This window comes from Megascapheus bottae, chromosome 8 (assembly GCF_031878675.1).
Source record: "Megascapheus bottae isolate mThoBot1 chromosome 8, mThoBot2.hap1, whole genome shotgun sequence".
Taxonomy (NCBI): Eukaryota; Metazoa; Chordata; class Mammalia; order Rodentia; family Geomyidae; genus Megascapheus; species Megascapheus bottae.
The window spans coordinates 15,366,258-15,390,659 of NC_143516.1; the positions used below are offsets into that span (position 1 = coordinate 15,366,258).

A 24,402-nucleotide genomic window follows, 5' to 3' on the forward strand; every position below is an offset into this window, starting at 1 on the left:
GCGGAAGGTAAAAGGCAAAAGTCACAGTTTAGCTCACAACTCAAAACTGTTCTGCCCCAGTCTTTGGTTTGCAAGACAAAGCAACATTAATGTTTACAGAGATGTGGCTGGGAAGATGGTATGGAATGGGTGGGAAAAGGACTTAGAAATGGATAACATCTCTGTCACCCTGGGCCCAGTTCATTAAATTCCTATGCACTTTCTGTATCCTCAACGTGTGCTGATAAACCTACCAGCCAGACCATGGCAATTTTATTCAAGGTCCTGCGTGGTAAGCCATCTTTTGATCTGAATCTAGGTTTCCTATTAATGGAGACTTCCCTGGTACTCCATGTTCTCATTGTGTTTTTGTAGCCTTGAACATGGTACTCAGATGACTAAGGCAGGGCTGGTGGTGACCCTGGTGGACTCTAGGCTCAGGAAGCAATTTCAGCCGCATGGATTTCACCATATGCCAAGTCTCTCACAATGCACTTGGAGGGTGTCTGGATGGAATAATAGACTTCAAGCTCCACAAGGTTGCATAGCCTATTTCGGTTTGTTTCTTTTCTTATGTTTTCTTAGTTTCATCCACATACCAATATTGTAAACATTTTACTTCTCCAGTGGTATCTATCAAGTCATAATCCTCTCTGTTTTGGTATCATTAATCAAAACTATATATTTTGGCCAGACAAATATGAGATCAACAGCATTACAACATTGCCGTGTAGGGTTCAACTAAACCACAGAAACCTGACATTTTCATTAGCTTTGGCAGCTGAGTCAGGAGTAGAGATATGGTTTGAAAATTTATATATCAGGACAGGTGCACGTGATGCTTGCCTATGATCTTTACTACTCAGGAATTTGAGACCTGAGGATCACAGTTCAAAACCAGACCAGATAAGAAAGTCTATGAGACTTTTATTTCCAGTTCACCCCTCAGAAGCTGGAAGCGGAGCTGTGTCTGCAGTAGTAGGACACTAGGCTTGGGAGAAAAGGCAAGAAAAAAAAGATTAGGGATATCCCCCCAGGCTCCAAGTCCAAATCCAGGACTGATATATACAGAAGCAATTACATATTTATACATTATAGCCATATGTATTTTTGGTACCTTTTAGAAGCTTACTCACAGCTATGGACCCTTCTCCATATCTATTTTTGTTGATTTCCTAAAATTCAGATCACCAGTGTGTGGCCATTTGTGTAAACAGAGCAATCACAGATGTATGAGTAGAAAAGAGGGGTCTTCACCAGAGAAGCCTTCCTTGTCAGCGCAGACTGTCCCGTGTCGCCTCTCATTAGTCCACCCTATCTCCAGCCAACAGAACTTCCTGATTCCAACACCTTTCACATTGTTACTCATGAATCCAAGATATATGGGAACCATTCAAGAAGAGATGAGGTTAGGATCAAATTTGGAGGCCTGAGATTCTTTGCAGCTTCAAAAGTCTAAGTAGATGAGGGAGAAAAGCATGGGGGAAAGACAACACAGAACTTATAGAATGGGGGAAATGATGGGTTGAATGAAGTAGGCTTAACAAGCCAGACCTTGAAACACTGGAACCAGGAATAAACTGAATTGAGGATTTTAAGGAGGACCCATGTGCTGTTTATATATGAGACCGGGAAGTTGGTAAGTTCTGAAAAATGTAACAGACTGAAAGTTTAAGTGGAGTCAATAGATGTCTTGCTAAATGTAGGATCAAAGACTAAAGAGTAAAAGAAGCTAGGATCCTCTAAGAAGATCTGGTGTCTTTGTTGATAAGTGAAGACAAACAAGGCCCCTGGAACATAATTTCTAAGGACTCTTTCCTGGAGCCCCAACTTGCCCTGGGTCTCACCTTGGGCAGTTCCTGCATCCATCTAACATGGCTTCCAGAACTTAAACAAAGATGGTGGACTTGATCAGGTCTTCATGGAGGAGATATCCGGCAAACATAGATGAAAAGAGGAAAGGGAAGGAAGGAGAAAAGGCGGATGTTGCAAAAGAGCTTGGGGGCTTTTCTGATAAAGATAGTTTATTCCTTGAAGCAGAGTTAGAATGAGCTGTGATTATGATATTACGCATTATCAATTGTTATTGCTTTTCATCAGTGTCACCTGTTTACTGAGGTGTAATTGCAAACACTAAATATTAGTTGTTTATAAATATTCTGATGAAATGATCACCAGATTCAAACTTATTAACATAGCCACCAGCTGATGAAAGTGTGTGTGTGTGTGCGCGCACAACACTTAAGGTCTTTCTTCATAGCAAATTTTAAGCTCACAATGCAATATCCATGATCAATTTTTAAACAGATTAACTCTGGAGATTTCTTAACACGTGCAGTGAATGGGCCATATTCTTTTCTTATTATGATCCATCATCCATGGAATACCTCAGATAAGCAGGGTTCTAAATGAATGTAAGGAAGAGAAATATCACTAAAGGATGCTTAGATGCTCCTGCCTATGGCAGTAGCTGAAGATTAATAAAAGGAGGAAGTGCACATTTAAAGCTTGACTTCACAAACACTTCTCAGCAGCCAGTAGGAAGGAACAGGCACTGATTTTGAAGAAGGTCATAGTTGCTTCATATGCATTTTGTGGAATGAGAAGGTGGGTGGAGATTCTGTGGGAAGCATGAAGGTTACAGTCCTGTCATTTTAAGGTCACAGAGAAGACTGAAGACTGGGGCAAGCCTACTTCTCTCTGTCAGGGTCCTTTCTCAGAACCTTTCCCCTCCCTGTGCGGTATATTGTCTTTAGCTCTTGCCAGACTTAAATTATATCCATGTTAAAGAGGAAAGAGGCTTTAGCACATTCCTTTGGGGGAATGGAAACAATTTATTTTGTTTGTTTCTAATGGAGAGAGTTAGCTCCAAAATCTTACTGTGAGGTCTGAGAATCTGGGTTGGGGACAGTTAGGCAGCCAGGAGAGTGGGGGAGAGAGCCAGGGAGGAGAGGGGTTCCCAGATTTTACCAAGCAATGGAGCTAACAGGAACATTGCCGGCTGTGAAGACAAGCCATAAAATAGAGTTGTTGGATTGACAACAGGAAATGTACCACTAGCTAGGTGAATGAATAGAAATGCTTTCATAACTACTTAAAAAACACATGATTGTGTTTTGTTTACTGAAATGTCCCCAGATCCCAGGGACATAACCAATACCCCAGTATATTTGGGGGGTGATGTGTATGTGTATGTGTGTGTGTGTGTGTGTGTGTGTGTGTGTGTGTGTGAATAGTTTTAATTTATTGTTTTGTTTTCTTTTCTTGTTCTTCATCAAGAAACTGCCAGTTTTCTAGTTCTTCCCCTTAGGAGGACAGGGGAAAGGCACACACGCAAGTGACCTGAGCTGATAAGAAACAACGAGATTTTGGAAAGATTCAGACTTCCCAACGTGAATGGGGTGATGAGACGATTTCATTCTCATCTGCTGGTCTCCCTTGAAAGCATATACTTGTATGCTATTAGTTTGTTTTCAGAGGGAGGATAGTCTCCTAACAAGAGTGGAATGTAGTCATTGCAAAGCAGTAAGCACCAGTACACAGCCCCCAAGGTTAACATGGGGGTCATAAATAAGAAGGAAAACATATCGCTCTCAGAGTTCTCAAGCCTGTAATAAGACTGCTGGTGTGTTTGATGATATATGACCTTCTTTTTATTTTCAGCAGAGAGAACTGTGCTTTGGGTCTTCGAAAGACTGTTTGATTGCTTCACAGAAACCAATCAATAACTCGCAGGTAAAGTTTTCTGCAAGACACATAAATCCTAGCCTAGGGAGACCAGCTGTTGTGAGATGTTGGATTGACTCCAGTTTCCAACTGGGGAGTCTCAAGGAAACGATCCTGAATCTGGGGCTTTGTTTGGATTTCAAAGGAACATAATGGGGTGACATCTGGTACCCCACCTTGTGTTGGCTTGGCCACGCTTTATCCGCCATAGCTCTGGGCACCTCCTGCAGGGTTTCCTGTGAGTGCCAGGCACCAGCTGCCAATCAGTTTTTCACAGTGGGGGACCAAAAGAGAACTTGGGGCCTTGACGATGCCTGCAGAGAACGACTCATAAAAATGATCTTAAAATGCAATTTGGGTTCCACTGCTCTACATGCTACTGGACACCAGACAAAAGAGAATTACAAAAATAACTCGAGGGGAGGAAAAACAAGCAGAAAGGAAGAAGGAGGATGAGCGTGAGAAATTAGCAGTGCAGGATGCAGGAGAATGGGAAGGTAAACGAAGGGAGAAAGAATAAATGAACCAAGGCTGATATGAGACAAATCTGTGGCAAACATGTGCGCATGTGCTCTGTTGCCATGTTCTACTAAATCAGCAGACCTTTCCTGAAGATGAAAACAAGGATGCCAGAACGAGCTGAAGGGCAAGTGATCTTGGTCCCTGGACAAACAAGAGACCACAATCACTAGTTTATAACTAAATCGACCCTGTTATCAAGGGGCCTAAATTTTTGTTTTTACAAAGAGTGCCATTCAGTTCTAAGAATCTGGGCTGAAGAAATAATCATCGGCCTAAATAAAAGAAACAAATGTAAGCTGAAATACATTCTTTTTTAGCTGAGTAAATAAAGCTATTTCCTTTTCTGCTACTTGTCATAGCAAAATGATCAGAAATAATCTCAAGAATCTACTATCAGGAAATGGTGTTTAAACTAAGCTATGGCTACCCAATGGTATATTACGCAGTAATTAAGAGGTACTTAGAAAGATATCTACATTATCAGATTTAGACATCAAAAACTGTAATTAGGTTTTTTTTTTTTTTTTGGTGGGTCATGTGGCTTGAACTTGGACTGGGCTCCATCCCTGAGCTCTTCAGCTCAAAGCTACCACCTTACCCCTGGTCCTGGGCTGTGTCCCTGAGCTCTTCAGCTCAAAGCTACCACCTTATCCTTGAGCCAAGCCCCACTTCCCATTTTCTAGAGGTCAATTGGGGATAAGAGTCTCAGGTCCTTTTGTGCCCAGACTGGCTCTGAATCTTGATCCCCAGATCTCAGCCTCCTTAGTAGCAAGGATTGCAGCTGTGAGACACCTTGACCAGCTGTAATTAGTTTTATATAGCTTACTTGTAAAACAGTCTATTAAAATGTTAATAATACAATCCTTTGAATGCCCAGAAGTGATCTTTCTTGTTTCTCTACTTTTATACTTTAAAAAGTCTTTTAAAACTGTTTGACATTGTTACTAAAGATAAATTAAGAACAATTAAAGAATGCATTAAGGAAAAAGTGTCATGGGTCTAGAAAAACAGTAGAATAAAGCATCTTTTAAAAGGAAACAGAAATGTGAAGAAACAGGGCAGAATTTATAATGTAAGTTGAGAAATTAGTAAGAGAAAGGGCAACCATACAAGTTTCCAGAGATCAGAAATAACACATGGAGAAGGAGGAAGATGCTTAAGTGGAAAAAAAAAAAGGAAAAAATCAGTAAAGTAACAGGAGATGAAATTGAAAAGGAAAGCTAAAAGGAAAGCTATGAGATAAAAGAGGTATAACTAAATATTCATTAGTATATTTGATACTTGTGTGTTATGGGACCAATTTAAAAATTATTCTTGGTCATCATAAGCCATGCTAGGGTAAAGCCATGGGAAATTATAACTCAGAAAAGCAACTGGCCCGAGGGAGGCCATGTACTGAGTTCCCTTATCTATACACAGTCATGGCTCAAAGAGTCATTTCAAGTTCCAAGCACCAAGCTGTTGTTCTTACAAGTATTCCTTGTGGCTTTCCCCTGCGGACTTGATTATTACATTGTTAATTTGATACATAATGATCCAGGATAGTCCTGTATATTTGTTTGAAGAGGGATGCAAAGGGGAGAAAATTAGAGAGTATTACAATATATTAGAGAGCATTACATTAAAAATGCATATTGCATCTGAAAAGGTGACCACAATGTTTAGGTAGAAGAGTAAATTGCAGGAGTGTCTTCTGTGGTCTCCTAAATGACCTATGTCTGGATTAGCCCTCTGGGTAAGCCAAGTGGAAACTTACTGCTACATATCTTCTAAGATCTTCCACATGGTAGACTATAAGACTTACATAGATTTTTCAATTTTCAGTTCTGGTTTTGAGGTATATTTATACTGTTTTATAAAATTCCTTTTACTGTTCTAGAAATTCAGAAGTATCCCTTCTTCTTAAAACATAGATATTATTAAGTAGGAGTGACTGATAGATACAAAGGTTTTCCTTTATTCCGAGATAAATGTTCTGAATGTTGGTGGCTTATGCCTATAATTCTAGTTATTCAGTAGGCTGAGATCTGAAGATCACGGTTCCAGCCATCCTGGACAGGAAAAGCCCTTGAGACTCTTATCTCCAATTAATCATCAAAAGCTGAAGTAGAAATTGTGCCTCAAGTGGTAGAGTGCTAGCCTTAAGCAAAAATGTTCAGGAACAGAGCCTAGTCTCTGAGTTCAAGCCCCAGGACCAACCAGCACCAAATAGATAATAAAGAACTAAATTATCTTTCAATATTTCCTTATTTTCAGAACTTCATGTTTGGTTCTAGTGATAGAATGTCAGCCTTGAACAAAAAAAAGGGTAAGAGTAGGAAGCCCTGAGCTCAAATGCCAGCACACACACACACACACACACACACACACACACACACACACACCAGAAAAGAATTTCTCTATTTTCTCTGTTCACCATGTTCTTTACAGCTTGGAAAAATTCAGACATAAAATAGGACAGTTCTTGTCTTCCAGCTAGATCTCAAATGTAAAGCAAAGTTGTGTGATCCACTTTTTCTCCACAGCAAAAGAATTCCTCCAGTCTTTTTACTTGTGGATTGAGATTTCAATTTGCTAAAGAAAAATGTACCTTGAAAAATGATGTCACCCTGTTTTAATGGCATGAAGTGTTTGATATTTCCTATGAAGGCCATTTACCTTCTCCTGGTACAGTTCAATTTGCAAGCAGATTTCATAGAAAGATGCTTTTGCTATGCAAGAGGAAAACACTTCCTCTTGCAAATGCTTAGGCTGTCTTCTTTAATGTAGTCACTGAATGTCCATGGCTGAGAGCCTCTCAGCAGCACCTGCAACATGTCATCTGATTCTATTTTTCAAAAGCAAGATCAGTTAGACACTGTCTCATAACTCACACATTTTCTAGAAGATAATCATGAAGAGTAACTGACCATAAACCAACCATTCACATATCCCACATTCCATGAGTTATCAATCAACTTAAACTTAAAAACCAAGGGAAAAAAAGGACTTCAAGAAGCATTGTAACTTATTGCAAAGTTAGAACTGTTGGTTTGGATGTGCCTCTAACAGATGACTTTTTTCTTCCCATGAGTCAATTGTAATTATGTTAATGAGACTGAACCTGGGGTATTGCACATGATACACAATTGCTCTATTACAGAGCCACATCCCAGCCCAGACTCAAGCCTTTAACACACACAACACACACACATACACACACACACACACACACACACATTCACACACACACACATTCACACACACACACAGAAAGCTAATAATTACAATCTAAATATGCTTTTAGATATCTTTGTTATTTTTCCCCTATAAATCTTGACATTAAACAAAAAGCTGCTTTTCAGGGGGAAATTTTTGCCCACTTAGACCAAGGCTGCTAGCATTCATATGTTTTCCACAAACTGAACCACATACTGGAAGAAATTCACCCTGGTGAGTTTCTATGTTTTCCCTCTGTCTTCTCTGCTTCTCTGAAATATCAGAAATTTTAGGTTACACTGAGGTTTTACATCATCTCCAGGCTGTTTGCTTGTGTGTATGAAACTTAAACTTTCTTCCCATTGCAGAGATGAAGAGCTAAAGCCAAAGAGAAAGATATTCTTGTGAATTGTTGGTAAATAAAAGGAAGAAGTTACCTTAGGACTTCTCTGTGCAAATGATATTGATGGATGAGTTGAAAGCTGTTCCAGATGTCAGCAAAGGGCTCTGAAGTGAGTCCTAGGTTGGATTCTAGCTTTGTGCCCTCAGTTCCCAGAACTATGAAATGGGGTTAAAAAGACCAACCACCTAAGGGTAAAATGTGGGAGTAAAAAGCATTCCTCCTAGCATCTGGTACCAAATGAGCACTCAGTGTTTGCATTCTCATCATTTTATTGCTCTAGCTTGTCCTCCCCTGATTCTTCCTTGTGACCACAGCATTCCAAAGATTTCTGTGTGATCTGAAGATAAGAGTGGACCTCACTGGCCCACATAGAAAATTTATAATCATGGATGAGTGAAAGAGTAGATAAAGTTTACTGATTCCCACAGAAAAGCAAAAATCCCATCTATAAACTAGGCCTCATGGCTCATGTCTGTGATCCTGGCTACTCAGGAGGCTGAGACCTGAGGATCCTGGTTTGAAGGCAGCTGGGGCAGTAAAGTCCCTGTGTCTCTTATCTCGTACCAAAACAACTGGATGTGGAGCTGTGGGTCAAGTGGTAGATGGCTAGTTTTGAGTAAAAGAAACTCAGGGACAGTGTCTAGGCCCTAACTTCAAGACCCAAAAAGGTGTGTGACCCCCCTCTTCCCTGCACACATCTCCCTAACAAATACTATCACAGTTCTATCTTATTGAACTGATACAGTAGGCAGGACCAAAGATAGTGTTTTCAAGGTGTGTATAAGACTATTTCTCTGATACAACTTTGGCAAAAAAAAACCCCTAAGAAACAATATCTGCTATCGAAGCAGTTCATTTGCACTCTACCTCACTATATCCAAATCTTATGGTACCAAAAATTTCAGTCAGTTAAAAATGCAATAAATCCAAAACTAATTTCATGCTCAGCTTCCCCGCCCTGACCCAACTTTGGTACTTTCAGTGTTTCCATTATCCAACCTACTGCTCATATGCAACACTGGGAGTTTTTTGGATTTCTGGCTGGTAAAACTAGACAGAGGTCACCAGAAGCAGACCAGGTTTGGGGGTGCACAAAGTTTGGTTCTGGATAGGTTTGTACTGAGGAAACTTAATGACATTCTATTTCTTATGGCTGTGGAGCTTGAGAAAGATTCCTCCCTGGGTAGTGAAATGGATATATGTAGATAATGCTTGTTTGGAAGAAAAGTCTGTTTAAGCAAGAAGTGGGCAGGGGACATCCCTCAGTGGCACATGCCACATGGTGCAAGGCCTGAAGAGGAAAACAAACTAGAAGAGGTCTGAACAGTAATCCTTAAAGAAACCTGTGTTTCATGGCTAGATGGTAGAAAATGAGCTTGCTAGAGAATGAAGACAGAGTGATCAGTAACTTTTGTGACTGCTGGGAACAAAATAAAGCCAGAACTTCTTTCTAAAGTTGATAAAAAGCTCAAATTCTTATCAACATAACCCTTCATTTATAAACTCTATAATGTTTCTTTAGCTCCATTTTAGCAATGCCTTTCAGGGTTCTTTCTACAATCTACTGAGATGGCCAGTCTTTATTTTTCTCTGCCAATGAGATCCACAAAATACTTGTCTTAGAGGAACTTGCAAGGAACATGTAGAAGAAAAATCCTTCACAAATGTTTTATGAATTTTGCGAAAGGGTATGGAGTAGTACAGAAGATACTTCTCTCTTTTAGGCTAGCAAAGGCTTGAGCCTCTCAAAGGCATTGAGTCTCTGCTGGGGAATCACATGAATTCAACATTACCAAGTCAGTGCGGACATGAATCCTATCTATGACTTCAGTCGAGAGTGCTGGTATTGGGAGTGTGGGTTTGTCCAGTCACACCTACCATTCCTTCTAATAAGAAGCTAAGCAGACTTACTTTAACTTTATGGAGGATTAAACTTAGCCACTTTCTCTAGCATTTATACAGAAAAGTATTTTTGTCTGGTGGGAAGTATCTGGCCTTTGTCTTTGGAGAATTAAATCTAGATATGACTTAATGCTTAATTAGAGAACCTGCAAGTCAACTTAGTTTGTCTCATTTTTAATATTTGTCCAATGGGGTAATGTCATTGTTCTTGTAGGATTGTCTTGAGGACTAAATTATGTAAACCCATGCTTTGACCTACATGAATATGCAATAGTTATCAGTTTCTTTCCCCTTCCCTCTCTTTTCTTTAACTACCTAAATTCTGATTAGCAAGAGCATATCCACTGCATGTGCTCTTAACCTTGAAAGCTAGCAGGAGGTGATAATAAGGCAGGATAATCTCAGCCTGTCCTTCAACCACATGATTCTAGTTAGAACTGTCTCCTTCCACCAACATTACTGGACACTGCGATGTGTGAGATTTCCCTGAAGAAGTTACCTTTGCCCATGAATGGTGTTATAGAATCTAGAGGGCATGAGCGCACAGGAGAAAGGGGCTATAGATTATATTTCTTTGCCTCCATAACACATGGCATATAACCCAGCATCCTGACTATAAAAACCCATGATACAAAGTCAGTGTGTTGGCAAGTTAAGGCATCAACTTATAAAAAAAATATCTGAAGGGAACATTAAGGTAATTTTCCTTCTTTGCTGAGCCATTTAGAGCTGGAAATGTTGTAAGAATAAAAGCAAAACGTAATAAAACACCGAAACAAAACGAAATCAACCTGAAACAACCCCACAAACAAAAAAGCACTCAGAAACATGTTTCCAAAAACTTAACACTATGTATAACACCTCAAGCACATATATGAATGCATTTGGAAAGTACACATTTCTGTTGAAATCCCAAAGATTTGCAAGTGTTTTATTTGTGTTAATGTCACGGGTTTAAATTATTCTAAAGGTTTTCTCAATTTTGTGAGATCGTCAAATAAAAATTAAACAAAATAAAACCAAAAACCAAAAACAAAAATACTAAAGTTTTACTGCTTGGAAAATATCCAAGATCACTCTTAAATACAAAATAACACATTTCAAATTTCATTTGATTTTTAGCGATTCTGGCGTTGTTCACTCCAGAATTGAGATGAAATGCCAGCATCTTTGAACATGTCCCCCAAACCATCAGCATGAACCAAAGTCCTGGGGCTGACAGTTGCCTTTGTAAATGAGACTGTGACTTTAGCAAAAATGGAACAGGGACTTTGACATGATTATTTCAAAAACAATTCCTGAGCAACTCATGGGATGTCTCAAGTATGTGGGTTCTGTTTCTCTAGCTGTATACTTTCACCCCAAATAAAAGTAAACGTTGACAACGTTTGAAAGGCCAATGATATGATTTAAAATTTCCAGCTTCCCTCCTTCCTTTTCATAGTCCTAAAGTGACAAAATGGAAGTGAGGTTGGAGTCTGGGAAAATAAATTGTGTCCAAATAATTTTGCCCTCAAGTAAAAAAATCAGAACAATTTTCTTTCTTGTAATATTTCTTCTAATATTCCAACATATGGAGAATATTAAATAAACAAAGTAAGAACCCTCTACAAGGTACGTGCCTGTGGCTCACATTAGCAATGCTAGCTACTCAGGAGGCTGAGATCTGAAAACTGCAGATCTGAGATCTGGGTAGGAAAGTCTGTGAGGCTTTTATTTCCAGTGAACCACCAAAAAGTAGTAGAGCTGTGGCTCAAGTGGTAGAGAGATACATTTGAGCAAAAAGCTCAAGAACAGAATCTAGGCCCTGAATTCACGCTTCAGGGTTCCTTTATGTATGTGTGTGTGCATGCATGCCAACACACATTCACACAAATTTGCTACAGATCAATGGAGAAAAGAAGGAAATATTGATAATATATTATGCATTGATAATACATAATAGGGAAATATTGATAATAGAGGATAATTTATTTCAGGACAACCCCCTTTCCTCCTCTATTTCATCAAAAGCAGTTCTACTTTTATGTATTTAGTATTTACATAAGATTTTGCTTGTATTAAGGGTGTGATAACCAAGGAAATTTTGAAATTCATGGTGCAAGAAAAAAATGTCAAAATTTTCCAAAATAAAAATGATTGAGAGCAAACGAAAATCTAACACTCAGGTTCAGGAAATGCTTAGCATAAAGTAGGCAACAAACTAGTACCTCAGAGTACAATGTATGAGGCCCCACACAACAATGCAACGGAAGGAGAGAAAACAGTTGTGAGGATAATTTCCTATCATTTATCCTCTCTTTTCTAGTCAATAATTCTGATTTATTCATGCTTTTTTCATGCTATCCATTTCCCAGCTCTTGTTTTCACTTTTCCTTTCATACATTAGAGGACACAACAGTACATGGTCTACTTTTATGAATGTATTCACTTATTTATTTTTGCAATACTTTATCATATCCTAAACTCTTAATTGGTTTTTAATTGCTGTTCTCTTTGTCTAGCTCAAATATTTTCTTGTTTTCTAAGCAAATATATATATAATATATGCTTAATATAGAATATTTGCTTAAAAAACTTAATATTGTATATAAATGAGTCTGAAACTGTACACTAATAAGAAATACACATCACTAATTTAGAGATCATGGAAGGCTAAAAAATTATGAGCAAAACAGAATGAATGTTTCAGAATTAAAGGGGACAGAACAAAATGCTCTAGAGAATCACTGAATCTTTGTGAATGATTAGTGTATATCATTGTAAGTAGAAAAGGAATCATAGAATTTTGAGTATTTATTAACATTGAATATTTATTAACATTTTTAATTCCCACAACAAGTGTGAACATACTCTCTATTCCTATGAAAATCGACATATGTACCCAATGACTGGCCACCACCATTTACTCATCCATGGACACAGTGGGTGAACTTGTGTGATGAATTGATTTGTATTCCCTAAAATCTATAAGGTGAAGCCCTATCTTCCAATGTGACTATATTATGAGACAGACTCTTTAAATAGCTAATTAAGGTTAAATGAAGTCCAAATCTTAATCTTAGGACTGGTATCCTAAGAAAAAGAAGAGATTCCAAAGATGTGGTTATACAGAGAAAGGCCACAGAAGACACAGCATGAACTGGCCATTTTAGGAAGTGAAGGAGAAAGGCCCCAGGATAACCCACACCTGCTGAGCCTTTCTATTGCAATGACAAATACCCAACAGGGAGGAGGTTTATGTACACTCATAGTTTCAGGACTTCCTTTATAGTTTCTTGGTTTTCACACATACATATATATGTATATATAATGTATATGTTATGTAATATGCAATTTAGATAGATAGATGGATGGATAGATAGATAGATAGATGATAGATAATGGTTTGAAGCCAGGCAAGAAGGAAAGTCTATGAGACTCATCTACAATTAACCCCAAATATTTCAGTTCAAGGCCAATAAAAAGCTGGGTGTGGTAGCTTGTCATATAAGCCGGCTTGGGCAAAAAAGCAAGACTTCATTAGGAAAAAAAAAAAGCCACAACTTCTAGCAAAAAGAGCTCAGAGCATGGCTTAAGTGTAAACGGAGTTTAAACTCAAAAGATACATAATTAGAACTAAAATGACTTATCTGGCTTATTAGCTTAAACTGAGAAAAAAAACCCCACAAGTAAGTCAAAGGAAATAAAGGAAAGCTCTTCAGAGCTTTCATTTCAGTTTGTGTTTATAAATACAGCCAATATACCCACAAGCATGTCTAGGACTGGGCCACATTTTAAGGCATAGCCATTCCTATGCTTGTGAAGGGCTCCTACTAGAATAACTCACATCGTTGCAAATTTGCCATGATGGTTTTGGGATACCTACTTGGACAGATATTCCTTTATATGTGTGAGCTGCCTTTAGATGCCTTTGCTTGCTTCATGCTGGCTCCTAGAGAGCTGAAGCACAAATAAACACCAGGCATGCAAAGTGCCCTCTGGAGGTGGCTTCCTTTGATTTCAAGATGTTCCTCAGCTGTCTTGATAATGACCAAGAACTGCTACTGTCACTCATTATAATTTTTGTTTACTGTTTTTTGCACCAACAAACCCAGATAAGGCAGGGTCTCATCATGTTCAAAAGGTATTTGTAACCCTGTTCAGAAGCGAGCAAGCCTTTGAAGAGGAGCAGGGTCAGTGGTAACTGAGTTCAAAGCACTCCCCAAAGGTTAGGAAGCAAGAGAAGATTTCAAAAGGATCAGTCTTTGATGAATCTAACTATTCAAATGAATTTCTGCTGCAGGCAAACCCTTCTATACTGGGCTGTAGGGAGAAGAGATGGCATTCTTAGCAACCCATGAGAGTTTGTCTCAACAGGGACTAGGAATTTCAGGATAGGAGATGCAGTGTTGTCCAAGTAAAGGTTTTTAATTTACTTAAACAACTGAAAACTGAAATCATTCCTTGAAATACACATTATGCCTTTTGTAACATACGGATTTTCACTGCAAATATTGAGCACTTCATGGAATAACAATACAGTAAATTCCTTGCTGATCCACACCAGCTACATATTTTTGTTTGGGAAAACTGTTCATATGCATAGTGCAAAACAGTAGCCAGTTAGCCATCGCTGTATGCAGAACTAACTTCCTACATGGCTATATTGAAGATCTTTTAGGTGGAAAATTAGTCTCAGAAACTCAACTTGAAATCTGTAAAAATACATTGGCACAGAATAACAATGGAACAAATGTTGGTTAGAGCAGTTTGGTTGGCATATTTGGTATATTTTGGATAAAAGAGGCCTTATATGTGGGTGTTAAACCCAGGAATTGGATTCGGTTGTTTCCATAACAAAATTATAGTGTTAGCTAGGCAAGAAACAAAGTTTTGGAATGTGACCCCAGTCAATACTTAGGGAAAGTTTATGATACTTTCCAAGAGCAGGAGACCATTTGTAAGATGTTTCTCAAAGGATCAGGGTTCCTGTTAAAAGAAGGGCTGGCAGAGTGACTTACTTCTAATCTACAGTATATGGTAAAGTGGAGGAGATAGTACTATTATAATGGACTGGGATAGATAAGACGATTGGTTTTGTTCTGTTAGCAGGTATTCTCCTTTGTTGGCTTTGCTCAAGCAAACTGCCATGTTGGGAATCTTGCCTTGAAGAGCTGAATCCTGTCAACAGCTCTAATCAGTTCTTCCCATAAGACATGAAGGATGAAAAAAATTCATCTCATTTAATTCCTGCTGTCTCTGGAGGAAAAAACCCAAATGAAATCCAGAGAGTTTCCATAGCTTCTCTGTGTTAAGTCAGCTAGTAAGCAGGGGCCAGAACTGGAACCCTGATTTCTTGTTACCTGAGCACCGACCATGTCTTCACGCCTAGGCTCATTAGCTGAACTTGTCATAAAGTACTTTTGTTGTAGGCATGCAACAACTAGCTTTCTGTTAGGTGTCTAGATGATGTTTGTAAGTTCCCAAACCAAAGGTTCTATAAATGAAAATGACTACTAACAAATTGCCAGTGTTTTCCTTGCAGGTTAGAAACACTCAAACATGACTACAGAGAGACCTAGAGGAAGAACTCCACTTTGGGAGCTGAAAGTAAAGAACATCCTCATATCAAACTTCTTTATTTCTTTTCAAAGCAATTATCATTCTGTATAACTGGAGCTTTGGGAGGAGTCATAATTTGTTTTGATTGGGTTTTGTGCTGACGTTTGAAATGAATAAACATTTCAGTTCCTGAATTAGAGTGCATCAAATTCCATTATAGTATCAATAAAATGAAAGAAGCAGTAAATTTAGTATGGCGCCTCAGGGGAAATAATTCAAATTCACCATTAAATTCTACACCCTCAAAAAACTCTTCCCTTGAAGCTGTGTTCTCTCTTTATAATTCTTATTTTTTATTACTTTTGTGTAAATAGATGCCATTGCTGTAAACTCTTCTTTGGAGTTTTGTACTCATTATTCACCACCCATCTGTCCACCTCTCCACTGTGGTCACTACCGCTTTCCTTGCTCCTTCCTCACTATGGTCATCTCAAGAGCTTTCTCTTTCCTGTAGTTTCTTAAAAATCTGACTTCTTTTTTATTCTCTCAGGGGACACCTTTTGCACTTATGAAAATGTGTTCTAGAGGCTGGGAGTGTGGCCTAGTGGTAGGGTGCTTGCCTAGTACACATAAAGCCTTGCGTTCAATTCTTTGGTACCATATACACAGACAAAGCAGGAAATGGTGCTGTGGCTCAAATGGTAGAGTGTTAGCCTTTAGAAAACTCAAAGACAGTGCCCGGGACCTGAATTCAAGCCTCAGGACTGGCAAAACAAAATGTGCTCTAGTAACAGCAATGCTCCATGTTGGACTAATCATTCAAGTTTCATACCATGGGACCCACTTTTTCAAATTAGGTAACTCTTTTGGATGCTTATTTACCCTCAAAAGATTAAAGGAGTCTTATGAATCTGAAGTGATCCTTCTATGATTTTACTAGTCTGGAATAGGAAAAGGATGGTATATTTAGTGTCCTCAAATTCTCACTGCAGATATCAGTCAACCTTTTTTTTTGTTTGTTTGTTTTTTTATTATAATAGAAGGGTTACATTATATTTGCCAGATAGAAGGTGCATTACTTTACATACATTGATATCCCTTCTCATGTTTTTGTTCCCATTTCCCTCCCACCACCCCTCCCCTCATCTTGTTTTCCCCCCTATAAGTCAACTTTTTAAAAATTCTGTTTAAATAAGATTTCTTTTATCTTTTTCTTAAAACTTTTTTAACCAGACTCTAGCCAGTGGTGCTATTTTACACTAAAACAGATTTAAGAATATATTTTTCTGTTTAGCTCTATGCAATGATTGTGAGAATCAAATGATAGAGAGAAAATGTCCCAACTGTTCTATAACGTATAAGCAATTATTATAATGTTAACTTGACTAATGCTCAATGTCCTGATAAATAATCACAAAATGCTAAAAAAGTAGGGAGTGCTTCCTTGCTTCCTTAACCAGTAACAGATTTGCTTCTTCAGGCTAGATTATATTTTCTTTCCTTTTTCTTTTTCTTTTCTTGTTTTTGTGGCTCATGGGCTTCAACTTGGCCTGGGTGCTGTCCATGAGCTTTTCAGCTCAAGGCTACCACCCTATTTTTGAGCCAAGCCCCACTTTCGTTTTCTAGGGGTTAATTGGAGATAAGAGTCTCAAGGTCCTTTTGTGCTTGGGCTGGCTTTGAACCTTGATCCACAGATCTTAGCCTTCTAGGTAGCTAGGATTACAGGCGTGAGCTATCACGCCCGGCTGGCTGAGTCTATTTTCTTAAGGCATATTTATTTACTGATTACTCAGGGAGTAACTGTAAGTGGCTGGGGAGAAAGGCTCCCCCAGGAACATGGGGATGAATTTGTGTATCTCAAGTGGAATTTATGTATTTGTCAAAAATGCTGACTATACAAATTTTATAAAACATCGAAGTGAACATCCAGGTTCTGGGACTCTTCTGAAATTCCCCTGTTTTTCCAGCCCTGATCGATGGCATAACACACGTTCAGTGAGCAGTTCAGCCCAGCCCCTTGATGCCGTGGTGTTTTGTTTGCAGTGTACCTAACCTGATGAGGCAAGTCTTCTCTTCTCTCCCTCTTCCACTTTTATAAGCACACAGCATGCATGTCCTTAGCAGTGACATCATGAAGGACACAGTCATGTAATACATTTCCTGCATTACCAGAGGCTCCACATTCGTAAGCTGAGAATGCATAATAGTCCTAGTGCAAAATTTCATGGTACTCGTTGGTAGCACATGCCTCAGAACTGGAATTGTTCTATCAGAAAAAAAAACAAAACCCAAAACTTCAAGCTCCTGACCTAAAGCAAACACCGCATCTCTAGCCATCAACTTCCCTGTTGAGAGTCAGGCTGACAAAGCACCTTCATAAGGCCCAGAAGTGTCCATTGCTTTGACTACTTGACTGAAAAAGAATTCCCTTGCCCTCTAATCTCCCAGTCATTTTCTCCTAGAGAAACTTCCAAGTTCTTCCAGGAACACACAGTTATTCCTGTATCTAAGCTCAATACCATTTGACACAGAAATTCTACCATTTGATTTCACAATATGGTAAAATTTGTTGAGACATCTGTTTCAGGAACTGGATTTTTATTCATCATTGCATTACAAGCACTAACCAAAGAAAGCAAATGGGCTTCAACTCGGAGTACCTGTCATGGTCCAAGAGAACTTTCTTGAAGTTTTGAGGTAAGAAGGAAATTTTGTTGCCAGAGAAACAGACTTGGCAGCAAAGAATGCTGATTAATTAGTTAAGTCTGGGTTGGAAGGAAGAGAGGTGACTTGAAACAGGAATGCTACATGTGCAGCTTTCTTACACATGTTTGTGCTCACCAATGCCCACTGTGTAGAGAGAGAAGGTTTTGTGGCTCAAAGGGAAAGAACATCCAGTGTACACGGAAGAGATTAGAAATTAGAGATTTCAGATGCCTGCTGCTGCTTTTTTTTGCCACCTTAACTTCAACTCTGTTCAGAAAACCCTCCTCCAATAAACCCTGTTTTCACCCCACATGCCAAGGGATTTCTTGTTTTATTCCAACCTCCATGGTATTCAGGTAGTATTTCTGAACCATAGTCAAAGAAATCTTTTTCTTCTGAAGCAAGCCATAGAAAGTCTCCATCCTACGCTGCTTATATCTGTAATTTAACAACACCCATGTAGCCAAATAAAATGCACAAGTTAACTTGGGGTGACTCAAGATCAGATATGTTGAAAGAGGAGATGCCAGCTGGTCAGAAGAAGAGATGTTAGCTGGTCAGAAGATTCCTGGCGTTTGGTAAAGTGTCCAAGATACTTTATCCGGCAACTTTTAACTGCCAGGTCATTCAAAGCTAAGGCTAAGCTTCCAAGCAAATGTACCATTATTAGAAAGCATCGTTCTAATTCCAAGAACTCAAAGGCTTTCTCTTTTGGGGGAACTCCGATGAGTGTCATTTTTATGATGTCTTTTGACATTGTAAGATTACTACTCCAGATGATCCATCCTGGAATTATTTGGCTTTTTTATCTCTTTGGATTGATCATAAAACTTTGATAAGGATTTAATATCTACACATTCAATTACAAATGCTTGTCCATAACAACTTCTTATTTATTAAGGATTGAAAAAGAAGGTGGATTGATGGTGATTATAAGAGAAAGGAAATAAATTTATATACAGACCCAATGGGGTTATGGAAACACCTTCTAGCCTGATATCAAGGACTAGCTCCATTTTCACACAAACTTTATGCAGATCTAGGCTGGAACTAATGCTGGAAGCACCTAATAACTGTGGTGGATCATTTATACAGGGCATCAGATATCCACGAGGTTCAGTGATGGCATTCTGCTTTACACAGATCACATATTAACTAGTTTAAGAGAGACAGATACTCCAGGCCAAACAAAAGCTATCATGCATATGCTTCTTGCAGAGACGTGTAAGACATTACCATTTGTATGGAATGAAAGTGTGTTGTGGCAGGTTCTGAGTGTTACATTTTACTTTTCTTGTATTTTTATGAATTAAAAAAATAACTTGATCCACAGGTGCCATTGTCCTGACACTTCTTGGGCTCATGGTAATTCATGGTGAAATATCCAAGCCACCTCTCTAACATCATTGGGTTGTGAACTCTCCACAGTGTGGCTCAGTAGAAAGCACCTATGACTTATGAATTAGACAGAACTGAATATAAATGTCAATAACTAGCTATTTTGAGTATGTATTTTGAGTATGTACTCTATGTATTGTTAGCCTTCTCCTCACTGACAAAGTAACAGAAAAAACAGTCGAAGTAGGGCAGGATTCACATTGGCCCACTGTTTTGGAGTAAAGGTAAAGTCTACCCACACTCCTGCTCATCCCAGCCTCTTCCCAATGCTTTTGCCTTTCCTCTTGGAAGAAAAGAGATGGTGAACAAATCAAGACGTATCCATGTGCCCTTACGGTATATGGCCTGGGGTTTAGCATGCTCATCACTATGAAACAGTGAGGGTTGCTCACCATTGCAATTTGCTAGAATACATAGAAAGCATAGTGCAAATACTCATTACATATAAATGGAATGAAATGAGACAGAAAGTGGAGCGTTTTCTAGGAGGTGTAACAGCGGGGCTGCACAGAAATAGAGTCCTTCACTCCTTTCTTCCTATGAGTCCCTTAGTGGCTCAGCCCAGAAGTGGGAAGATAGGGGCAGCCAACTTGGAATCTGCATTTTGGGACTAAACAGAAATTCTAATAAGCTATCAAAAAAAAGTCTGATTTGAGGTGGGATGTAGGCTGAGGAACAAAAGACTCCACAGGGTTCTAAGACGGTCAGATCTTTTCACACAGAGATTCAGATTCCATGTAGGGATTTGAGCTAGTTCTGTGCTAAAATAGTGTTTGTGAAGTATGACCAGGGTCTGTCTCTTTCAGGAGCTCTCTCTTGCCTTTATTAAAAGTGACTTTAGTCTGCATCCAAACTCTAGTTCCACAAGAAAAGACGAACATTTTCTGTGTGATTAACACAGGAGCAGCTGTAGAGGCTGTTCTGTTAAATTCTTTAAGATCAATTTTTAAACACCCTGTGATCAAAGACAAAGGTTCTCCAGGTTGCCTTTCAAATATCAGCCAAATGTTTGTAAAGGAGAAGCTACAGAAATCTGAGTAATTTTCCATAAGGTAAGAACAAACAAAAATGTGTAGGATTTCCATCTGAGCGATAAGTAGCTCTTTGTTGAAAGCAGTTATTCAGATATTGTCGGCAGACAGGACTGGTCATTGGTACAGACCCATGGTAAAGAAAATATAGAAACTGAGAAGAAGCACTTATATAATTGGATTCGACAGACAGATTGTTAAAGAAATTTCTAAAATTTTGGGATTGAATTACCTATTTTTAATTTTTTCCTTTTCAGTAAGTCTTGTTTATTTTAATATATATGCTTATCCACATATATCATATATATTACAATAATATGTTCAAATAAAGAATTATCAAAAAGAAAAAAAATAAAAATAGGCAAACACACACACTCACACACACATAGTTCATGACCATTGGAAACTAAAAGATAAATAAAACAAGATAAACCACACCAAAAAATACAACCAAAACCAAAAGAACCAAAACAGATGCTCCTTTACCATCAATAGTTTCCTATGTTAGGAAAATCCTACTTGTCATGGTTCCAAGGTTAGGGTCAGAGATAGGACAGGGTGCTGAAATCTATGATTTCCTAATGTTATGATCCAGGAAACAAGAGGTATCTGTGGCCAATCTGTTTTATGTAGAAACATCAACCTTGATGAAAGAAAAAGTCCATGAACTCTCAGCTATTTTTTCAGTCACATTCAGATTAATAGTTTTTTTTTAAACTTACAGCATGCTAATCTGTAGCCATATAAATGTCTTACAGTAGAGGATATATGGCCAGATCTAAATTTCATTCCCAATTCTGCTGCTTACGATCTAACTGACCTATGACACCTAGATCCTCAATTTTATGTCTCTAAACTTTTATCTTCTGAAAAGAGTGAAACACTTATTTCCTGGGGTTGTTTTAAAGCCAAAGTAGTCAGGACTTGAATAGTATTGAGTGTTTTCCAAGTTTCTAATGATGAAGAATTACACTACATATATTCATTTAGCCCTCATGACTAAATTCTTTGAATTAGTTACTATTTTCATTTTTTCCCTTAAAGATGGGAAAACTTAGACACTGGACTTGCCAGAATTAATATAGCCAGGAAGCTGAGACTCAAACCTAGGAGGTTTAGATGATGAATCTATAATATAAACTTCCCATCTTTTTCATGATAAGTTTGATAAATGCTTGTTCTTTGCCCACTTCATCTGTTTCTCCATTATAGATAGGCTTTGGCATTGGCTTTGTTCTTCCTGGGCCCTCATATACTTCATATTTCTATTAATAGGGAGAACCCTTGCCTCCACCTTCCCACCTTTTGACTAATTTCAGAAGTTATCAAATCCTCGAATCAAGAGATGGTAAGATAGCAAATCCAGGGATCACTGGGTAAATTCCAGTTGTTTAGGTAGCTAGCATAAAAGGTCACCACCACTGGTCAGATTTTCACTTTGTTTATTCAATCATCCATTTAGCCAATAACCATGTTCAAAACACAGCATGTGTCAGGTCTTGTGCAAGGCATGGAAAAGACAATTCCTCTTGAATTTTCTGACAGTCTTATTCTTCTGTAGTGTGTCTGTTCATATGTTTGGCAAAGCATGTCTATTTTTTTTACAAGAGCACAGATTTACTTTATTTAATTTTCATTAAACTCTGGAGGGATACAGCATCACACGGATTCTGTGTCCAATGGCCTTAGTAGGAAGGTTGCTGTGGAGTTTGGCCCGAACCATGCCACTGTTTCCATGGGCACAAGTTACCTTTCCCCAGATTACTCTGGTTTTGTTAGGTTTGCCGCCAGGAGTCACTGTGTTGTTTTTTGCTTTGTATACATAAGCACATCTCTTGCCCAAGTAGAAATTGGTATCACCTCGAGCATAAACACCTTCGAGTTTGAGAGCTGTGTGCTCCCTTTGGTTCCAAAGACCGCGCTTATAGCCAGCAAAAATGGCCTTGTACCACTGCCTTCCGGACATGTTGCCTTTTAGAAGTTCTGTTCCCAGCAGGCCTCCACAGGCTCCAAGAGGGCGGGGCTGCATTTCTATTTTTTTTTTATGCCAGTCTTGGGTTTGAACTCAAGAGGCCTGGGTGCAATCTCTCAGCTTTTTTTGCTCAATGCTAGCACTCGATCACTTGAGCCACAGCTCTACTTCCAGCTTGTTTTGGTAGTTTAGTGGAGATAAGAGTCTCACAGGCTTTCCTAGACAGGTATCCTTGAACCACAATCCATCCAGCTAAGCTTTCTGAGTAGCTAAGATTACAGGCAGGAGCCACCAGTGCCCAACTGGCAAAGCACTTATTATCCAAAGCATTTATTATCCTACAAGTGTGATAGAAATGTGTGAATAGCTGACATTCCTACCTGTGACTGAATGTGTCTCCATCATCATTGTATTATGATGTCCAATGCAATAAAGAGTTTTGGATAAACAGATTTTTTGAAGTTATCCTAGTAAAATCTACCATTCCCAGTAATATTTTGAAAATGTCTGAACTGAAGAGAAGTTATAGCTGTTCCTTCTTTATTCCAATATTAACTAACCACAGGGAGCTCACAGAGATGTCTTAATGGTGATCTTATCTCTACTTTTCTGTTTCAAGGACAACAAAAATTTTTCTCCAAGATGTTTTCCCTATCATTCATGTGTTGAGTATTTCCACTTATTACAATTTTGTTTTCAGGCAGACTTTTCTAGGGCTAAGTGACCAAACACAAATACAATTCCAAAATAATACAAGTACAAATATAATTCTTTCTGACAGACATCATTACTTTCTTCCCTGCAAATGAAACATAGATTTTGTAGCTGTTAAGGATCCCATGTGCATGGAGAAAGCAGAATCTTCACACGCAGACCTGAATTGTGATTAGCTTAGGGTCTCATATATGACCTCTTTGTACCAGCAAGGACAAGAAAAATGAAGATGGCCAGAAAACAGTGACATATTTTGTAGAGTGAAATCTACAAAATTACCACAAAATTGGGTCCTCTGTGGCATGGCTGAGCAACTGAAAATAACACCAAACACTTACCTATTGAGTGTTTTGGTGAGAAAATCCACTAAGTTTCTAGTCATTTCCCCCGCCCCCCATTAGTCTATTATATGCACACAGATATTCTGGGGTTGTCATTTGCTGAAGTTCTTTGTCTTGATCCTCTCATGAATCTAGCCTTTGCTCTTTTCCTTTTCTTTATAATTTCTAAAAAATCTAAACTTACTTCAAACCTAAATTCAACTAGAGTCATAAGTAACTTACATGTTGTCTGATCAACAGCTGAAAGAATCAAGAGGAAAAGAAGCGGAACAATTTCACTGAGACACACATAGAGCTTCCTATCCATCTTTTTTAGATTCCCAGCTTCTTGAGAAGTTCAATTACTAGAAAGCTGGACATGAGCAGATACTATATTTGCCATTACTCATGCATATCATGTGGTCTAAACAAGACGAGACTTCACCATTATATCTTTTGTAGCTCAACACAGTGCATAGCAGAGCAACTGCTCAAAAATACTTGCTGGGTAGATGAGTGAGTAGGAATTGCTAACGGATGTGTGATACTATATTTAAGGCCTGTGAGACATACTAATTAATTAATAGCAGCGGCTATTATACTGTTAAGTTAACCGCTTGTTCTCTACAGCCAGCTAGGTCAAGGACTAGGCTTCTAACTCACTAAAGGAAGTGTCATGGTAAGTGATGTCACCTATGTAAGCCTCATATTCCTTAAATGATAGGAAGTGTCCGAGCCTTCACTGAGTTTCTGTAAAGCTATTATGGTTGTCTAGTTTCTTGCCGATGATATAATTTTTCTCGGAGACATGGAAAAAATGGGATTCAGAACATTAAAGTAGTCATTTAGGCTGATCTGATGCAAATGTTTTATTTGGGGGGAAGCTTTTTTCTTTTTTTGGGGGGAGGGGGGGTTAGGTGGCTCATTTTGCTTACAGTCTGAAGAGAGAAAAAGTTAAGCAGATGGTCGGGTGACACAGAGGACCTG

The 24,402-nt window shown here is 38.6% G+C and overlaps 1 protein-coding gene and 1 pseudogene across 2 annotated transcripts in view; both read right to left on the reverse strand.

Annotated features, from left to right (window-relative positions):
- The window catches only part of Aig1 (androgen induced 1), a 198,926-nt gene that overhangs the window by 41,745 nt on the left and 132,779 nt on the right, over positions 1 to 24,402 (reverse strand). The window lies entirely within an intron of this gene.
- LOC150059578 (large ribosomal subunit protein eL33 pseudogene) lies at positions 22,005 to 22,424 on the reverse strand (annotated as a pseudogene).